The following is an 8493-nucleotide window of genomic DNA, read 5'->3' on the forward strand; positions in this document are numbered from 1 at the left end:
GGGGAGAGGGAGAGAGGCAATGCCCCCAATCACGATAATTTTTCATCACCCCAATTACATTGTTGAGTGCATCTCGGCGGTGGCATGTGCACACCCAGTCCTGCTGCTGGGAAAAAAGCGAGGCAGAGAGACATAAATAAAGATAAAATGAGGTGCCCTAGGTCTTCTATCCTGCTGACTATTCCTCTGCCATCTCTCCAAACTGATGGAGGCCCCGTTTAAATGAAGGCTAAATCTTATTTAGATAAGAGAACTGAACTGCTGCCTGGGACGAGAGCATCATTGTTTGTTACTGATGGCTGGAGAGGTGGAGAGGAGGAAAAGGGGGGTGGGGGGTTGGGGAGTTGGTCTTTGCATGTTCTTATGCTATAAGAGAGATTGAATGTTGTTTGTAGGAGGGCAGGCGAACAGACCACATGCACAGAATATCTGTCACTACACAGATAGACAGGTATGGTTTTTGTTTTTTAAGTGTGCATTTGTGAAGTGGGTCCCCTGGTAATAAAATTTCATTGTTGTATATCCATCCTAATGTCATTTCCTATCTGGGAGCTCTTTTGGCTGTATATTGCATTGAATACAATATCAAAATATAGCTGTTGTTTATAGCTTCTCTTTATAGCCGAACATCAAAATGTGTGTTGTTGAGTGTGTATTTGTTGCACAAACATTTTGTTTGAGCCACTGAACACACAGCTTTCAGCTGCCTCAAGCAGCACAAGTTTAGCAACTGTTTTCCTTTTTAATTGTTGTGGAAATTAAATAAGAGTGTTTGTGACATGAATGTTGTAGGTAATGAGAGCCTGAGAGCAGCTGGGAGGCTACGGGGCTGCGTGCGCATCATTAGGAGCTCAGAGGCTCCCAGGCTCCACGCTAGCGTAAGCCGCTAATGAAAAGAATGTAGTCACAGATCTCATTTTTCAGGCAATTCTTGTGTAAACTGGAGATTTTCCAGTGTATGCACAGTGGAACAGGGGCCCCACATAAATCACACAGGCTGGCTGCCTCCAGTGAAAGAAAGAGGGGGTTTGGAGCACATGCTAACCCCACAGACATATGCTGCAGGAAACTGGAAATCTAGCAGCGGCACAGCTAGAGAGAGAGCCACTCACGGTACCTACACCTGTCTAACCCCCCCACCACCCACTTCTCCCCATCTCTAGCTCTCTATCCATCTCCGCTGTGTTGTCCAACAGCCCAACCCCCATCCTCCCCCCTCACACACCCCCTCTCTAACATCCCCTCCTAACCGCAGGCAAAGCAACCAGCAACGCCTGCATGCAAGCCATTGAAATGGGTCATTTTTTAATTAAATACAATATTAATTACTGCGAGCATCATTACCGATATGTGAGATTTGACTAATTAGTGTAATAGTTTTGGAGTCACGCTCATTAAATATGAAAATTACAGCAGTAGAAAGGATTGGTTCCGTGATCAATCTTGTATGGACAGAGAGGAAATGATTTAGAGAATAGCTTTTATTGTACAATTAACTCCATTACAACCTGCCAAACAAGAATAAAGAGAGCAGGGAATTTGGTCGGTGTTAAGAGTTTCACACAAGCGCTGCCTTCGGCTGCCGACGCTCTCTCACTTTCAAATGCAATCTTTTGCCTGTAACCAGATGAGACACTTTCCAAAGCATACAATAACCTCCAGAGGAGCCTTAGCCTCATCACTGACTCAATTTGGACAGCTGCTAAATGGAAGACTTGTTGATCTCTTCTATTTGACACCCTCAGAGTTCATTGTAGTTTTAGTTGGGCAGCTTTGCACTGAAATAGGTGGGAAGTGTTCTGGTGAACTGTGGTTAATTTAGAGGTTCATTGCAAAGCACTGATCTTTTACCATATCTGTCACTCCAAGATGAGAGCACTGAGATAAGAAAGAGGTTAACTTTATGGCATTGGACTTAGAAAAGATAAACATGAAAATGAAAGTATGCAAACAGACGTTTCTGTACACATTGAACAATCCTCATGCTAGAAATAGAGTATGGATGGTCTCCAAGGTGGCTAGTGGCACTGAGCTCCACTGCTGTTTGTGTGTATCAGGGTCTCTCTCCACTGCTCTGGTAAACACATTGCATAGGACCACAGCCAGTGCGTAAAAGCTGAACAGAGCGCCTCTATGTCCTCACCATGTGTATTGCTAAACACTGAGCAACAAAAATTGGCCCTTTTGCTGGAGTGGGGTTTTGTGTGTTTAGCATATCAAAGCTGTGAAAATAACCATGTTTGCATTGCCTCTTCTCTTTCCAGGTGGTCTGTCATATCTGGGCCCTCAGACCGGATGGCACGAGCTGTGTGTGTTGATCACTATGGCATCTGGGTAAGGGGAACACCCCTGGCTGGCACCGCAAGTGTGCTAGTTTCAATACAAGTGATTGTAGCCATGGCAAAACAAACAAAACACAAACCTCATTCAAATTAGGCTTCTTTCTGCACAAATGTAAAAATTGTGATACACAAACGCCATCAGTTGCAGCGTTAAGCAAAGATGTCCTTGTAATTATTAATTTATAAACTATTCATTTAGTAAATTACTCAATAAATGAGTATTTAATATAAATTATTAAGATAACTTCGGTACTTCACTGTTCATTTTTCATTGGTAACATATTAATTGTAAGTATTGGATTGTCATTGTTATAATCACTCTTTACTGTGATTTAAATATTATTCTCGTGTTAAAGATTTGTAATAATTTTTCACTTTATTGAATGAAATTATAATATCCATCCCATAGGGAAACTCTCCATTGCTTATGACCTTGTACCTTGAATGTCTTTGTGAACCTCTGCTTGTATATGTATGTACTATAAACATTCCCCCTCTTTGAATATATGCAATAATCCTATCTCCAGCCACATGAATACTGGAACCTCCATATTATTGTAATGCTAACCTCCAGACTGCATGCCTGATAGCCAATACTTTATCACAGCTTTCCCTTTTTTATGGGTCTGGTGTCTCTTTAAAATGATTGCCCCTGTTTTGATCTGATTAATTTTGTGTGAGCACAAACAATTACTTTTCATCTTTATCTGCTCAAGGAATCACCCCTTTTTATGGGTATCATTTATTACAGGTGGACAGCTACTTGTTTATTAGAATTTCAAGCAGCCTATCGCAGCCGAGATCTCCCGCGGTCTATATTTACATTTCAACTTCAGCTAAACAGGCATGACAAACACACATAGCAAAGGGCCAGCCGCGGCCACACTTCATTTTCATACTGCCTCCTCGCAGGCCAGACGGACTGGACTTAATGCAAAAGTTCCTGACATGGTGGCAGAAGGTGCTGAGCAGGAGAGAGAAGCGAAAAATAGAGAAGGAGAGAAACCGAATGAGCTAGAAACCAGGAGAGAGAGAGAGAGAGAGAGAGAGGGGAAGGTGGTGGGATGGTGAGAGCAGGTTGACTGAGTATGTATTTGAGCTTTCAGGTGAGTGTCCATCATTCAGGGAAAGAGGATGGGTTCATGGCCTCTGAAATCCATCCATGGCAAGGGGGTCTTCACAGTGAATATAAATATATGTGTGTGTGCCACGGCCAGGGCCACTCTTGACAAGCCAACAGCTGTTAATTATGAATTGGCCTGCAGAGAGGGAGACAGGCTGGTGAATATGCAGAGCTGAAGGAGCGCGCAGAGCCCATGCAACACAAGTGTCAGACCCCCACTGCACCCAGAGTGGCAGGGGTTGACCTGGGTGTCAATCACTAGCACTGGCCAAGCAACAGGATGGGGATTTCTTGGAATGGACCCAAAACACTGCAGTTTGGCTCACATGGAAATTAACTTTTTTATTTGATAGTAGCACAAGAAAGTTATGTATCATCTCTTCCTGACAAATATTTGGATATTGAAAATAAGGACTCAAAGGTCTGTTACAAGTCAAAATAGGGACCATTCAATCTCTATCCAATGTCCTGAATAGCACTTCAAGGTAATTTAGAGTGTTTTGTTTTGTTTTTAATTTTCCATGGCTAGTTGATGTGGTAATTTGCCAATCACAAATGACTTCAACCTGAAGTCAGGTTAACCATGGCCTAATGCAACGCAGAATCACAAGTTTTTATCATGATTGAATGTGATTTTGAATAGAAAAAAAAATAAGTAAAGCTTCTTTTTTTTTTAATTACACTAGAGCAGATGTCAAAAGTGCTTCATATTAAAATGCATAAGCAACAGACATAAAATCCACAAATGCACATTTAAGCTTTAAAAAGTACTACAGCCATGCTGTACTTAGATAAAATGCTAATGTCAACATGCTCAGTGACAATGCTAACATAATCTTTACCATGTCCCCTGTCTTAATTTAGTAAGTTAACATGCAAACATTTGCTGATCAGCACAAAACACAAAGTCATTCATTTTGCAGGTATTTGGTCATAAACCAAAGTATTAGACAAATGAAAAATTTGACCTGATGATGATGCTAGAAGAAAATTTTAAGACTTACCAGAGCTGGTAGGATTCATCCTCGTGGAACAGAAATTTCATGGGTGTCAAGCTAATCATTTTCGAGGTACTCAGTTTGAGGTATTGCCATGATGCCGCTAGAATAGCTAAAAATGTATACAACTAAACTCAGGCTAATTTAAACAGGAAGGTATTGAGCTGAGAATGTGTCCACAGCACCTCTGAGGCTGGAAAATGAAGCCAACACGGAAGTACCAAAAACTGCACTTCTTCGAATGACCACTAGAGTCTGGCTCCAAAAGCGAGTCCACTAAGACCCCCATGTTAAAATGTCCAACTTTACAGGAGAAATAAAAATATTTACAGCCTGGTACAAAAACAATTTTGGTCTCTACGGCTAATTTCCTCCTTCATGACAACTGTGCGGTACGGCAAATATTTACACAACTCACCTGTTTACATCTAATTAAGGCTTGAAGTTATGTACAATTGAGGGCGTGCCGCATTGGATGACAAGCGGGTGAACGTATGTTTGCTACAAGCCGGCATGTACCGAAGTTTCGGCTCAACAAGCGCCCCTCCTCTTTGCCCATTTTTGGATTTAGCCTGGAGTTCGGCGGAGTCACGTACTGGCAAGACGGTGACGAAGGAACGACCCACTCTGAGCTTCAGAAACATATGGATGACGTCACGGAGGCTACGTCCATCTTTATTTACAGTCTATGGTCCGTGTCTCTGGAGCTTGAGAGTACAAAAGTTTAGACTCTTTTAGTTCTAAACCTGGAACAAGAAACATCCATCAGCACTGATCAGAAAATGTACTGATATGGCAGAATATTGGGCTGTAGTGACTCGCTCATACAGGCAGGTGCCTGACCAGGCAGTGGTCTAACACTGATCACAAAAATCTTTACTTGAATTCTGAATTTGATGCAAATCTAGTGTAAAGAAGGTAGATAAAGGAAAAACCTGAACAAACACGAAGAGTTCCACCGCTGAACCCCTAATAATCCCAGTTAAAGGAGGGCTTCTAAAAGCTTATTTGTTATCGCTAAAAACCCCATATATCTCCTTCCAGTCACTGTGGAGAGCCCCTGTGTGTACACACTAGCCAGTCACAGTAGGACCAGGGTTAACAGGCCCTGTGCCTTTAATGACAGGAATATCTCCACGATTTTTAATTAATTTTCCACTCTTAGCAGCTGAATCTGCGTTAATTTCCCCCTCAAGGACTTTTATAAATTTCATCATTAATAAAATCAGACATTCAATTAGTCCCAAAATCCAGATTGCCAACTGTTTCATAACAGTCCTGGTCTGATTTTCCCTTCTTTATTAGGTTGGGGGAAAAAAGTTAAAACTAATTTCATTAATCTAATTGTCATAACTTTGAACCATCTCTTAATTAGTTCAAATTAATATGATTAATCACAATAATGACAAAAACCCATTCAATTACAGGTTTTCAATGGCAAGTGGATGTGTTGGGGGTGATAGGGGCATAAAGGATGAGGGCGGGAAGCAGAGCTGGCTGCGAGAGACGGGATTGGTCGTGATTATTCCGATGACTGACAGGTTATCAATCATGCCGCACTTTTAATAAAGGCTGCTGGAACTTCAGGGGAAGGCCTGGCTCAGTTGTCTTCTTTCTTGTTTTATTTTTCTTCAAAATCCTTTGGAACTCTCCTTATTCCTCCATGAAATATGATCCTTCTTCGAGCTGCACATTTTAATGAAGAGAGTGGTGTGCATAAAAACAAAAATGGACTCATCCATATGTAAATAAAATGACTGCAGTGCATATGCTCATCTCCACAACCCCATTATTGCAGAAAATTGCATACGTTTATGCGCTGGAATGATATCACTTTATTTTCATTTGTCTGAGTGTTCACTAAAGCTGAAGATGAGTCTGCCCGCTCTCTCTTTCCTTTATCTCCGTCTCTCTGCAGACATATGGATCTGAGAGATGCCTGCTGCTTTGCTTTCAATCAGGGCCGCCGATCTAACAAAGCAGGGGAGCAGAAGCATGTCACCATTTGTCACATGCCACTGGGGCACAAGCTGAGCAGCAGGTACACCCTCGGGTATGTTAGGCCAAAAGGGAGTGCTGCAGCTGCCAGTCTCAGGCAGGTTCCCTCTTGTCCCCATGCTGTCCCCCTGGGACCAGCCACCCAAATGTCCCCAGTCAGTTGTCTGGGACGATCTGACCTGTGATCCACCCATCTGGAGAGACAGAGACGGCTGCTTAGCTTCCATCACCCTGAGGAAGCAGTCTGATGATCAGGAGGCCCATCTGGGGATAGGGATGCCCCCCGTAGAGTCCAAACCCTAGAGTCCTAAATACACTCTTTCACTTTACCTCTCTTGCCTATTCATTCACTACAGACACTTCTGCTTTGATGCTCTCACTCCTGAGCTTTGGCACTGAGCAGGGGCATTCACCTGCCACCCCAGGTAAAGTCAACCAAAGCCTGCTGGAGCGTTAAGCAAAGCATAGCATAGATACATATGTTATGTCTCTGTGACAGTGCTTATCATGCAGCTCAAGGGCTCTCATCCTTTACCCAATGGTTATATCTCACACAGCACTGGATCCATGTCCGATGCATATCTTGTCTGACAGCATAGTTGAAAGCCTGGAGCATGACAGACATGTAAAAGTATACATTGTATGCCCAAGTGTGTTGAGCGTTGTACGCTGCAGCTTTTAAGTTCCTATACTCTGCTGTGTATGTGTTTACCAGATGCATTGTTTGCAGACCTGGATGATTAGAGGCTATTGGAAGTGATGCAGAACCAGGCAGTGCGCGGTGCCATACTTTCAGGATGCTGTGACCACATGGGGCAGCATATGGAGCTATTTCCTCTTTTCTCTCTCCAGGACTTTTTAGACATGTCAGTTGGGCCTTAATCATGCATTTTTCTGCCTGAGTTGAGAACTGGAGTGTCTATGCTGAGCTGGCTTCTGTGCCCTGTGGTTCTCCACCAACACAGTCAATCAATAGTGCCCAGCATCACCGTGTAAACAACACACATGCATGCAAACACACACACTTATAGACAAGCACACAAGGGCAGATACACACAAAGATTCACCTCAGTTCCATTTAGAGGTCTGTCCTTATTCTGTCCATTATTCAGGCCAACATGCTTTAGACCATTTCCTTATTGTCATGCTATTTAATTAGAGGAGAGTGGGAATCTGGTGGATGAGGGACTATACCTCAATAGTTCAGCCTTCCAGAGACTCAGGGACAAAAGGGGCATTTTTCAAGGTCTAAACCCACCCTCCCCTCATATGCACAGCCATCTCTAAGTCCCCAGCCACCCTTGAGAGGAAAGCACAGCCTTCCATGTGCATAAAGTTGAAATAAACTGCAGTCTGTATTTTCATTGGGGAAAGTGAACCCAATTTACACGCTGCTCCATTGGAGATGAGCACTCTAGCGTACCCTAGCTGGTAATCTTGCCCAGATTCCCCCTTTGTGTCCTGCATTATTGTTGAAATAAATAACCTTTCACTGCAATCATTGTGGGGATCTTCACTTAAATTATCGCCCCACAGATAGCTCACTCATGATCTGCTTCTATATCCATTAACTATCTGGGAAAGTGATTTATTGGTGAAGGGTAAGAAAAAAGGAATGAGGGGGAAAGCAAAGGTTAGTTTGGTTAGACAATAGTGCCCTCTACTGTTTTTTAAATGGATTGCTTTCAGACAGGAAACTGGCACCGATAACGTTGTCAACACTAATGTGCTGATGAAGTTTTGGAAAACTGCTCTGTATTTCTTCTAGCCTGAACCCAGTTTATCTGAGCCTTTTAAAATGGACCTCTTGAATTACAATGACCAACCTGAAGAAAAAGGAAAGAATTAGGGGGCAAAATTCCATTAATAAAAATAAAAGTCTGATCCATCAATAAAGCATCAGAAAAGCCAATATAAAATGCAAAAGCCTCCAGAAACACAGAGCTTAGATACAGTTCAGCTTGAGGCGTAGACTTAGACATTATGCCCTCTCTCAGCAGCATTTCAAGACAATAGCTCCTGTACCTAACCC

Source organism: Seriola lalandi, unplaced genomic scaffold (assembly GCF_002814215.2).
Source record: "Seriola lalandi dorsalis isolate HSWRI2012SDOR001 ecotype SW California unplaced genomic scaffold, Sedor1 jcf7180002054573, whole genome shotgun sequence".
NCBI classification, from domain to species: domain Eukaryota; kingdom Metazoa; phylum Chordata; class Actinopteri; order Carangiformes; family Carangidae; genus Seriola; species Seriola lalandi.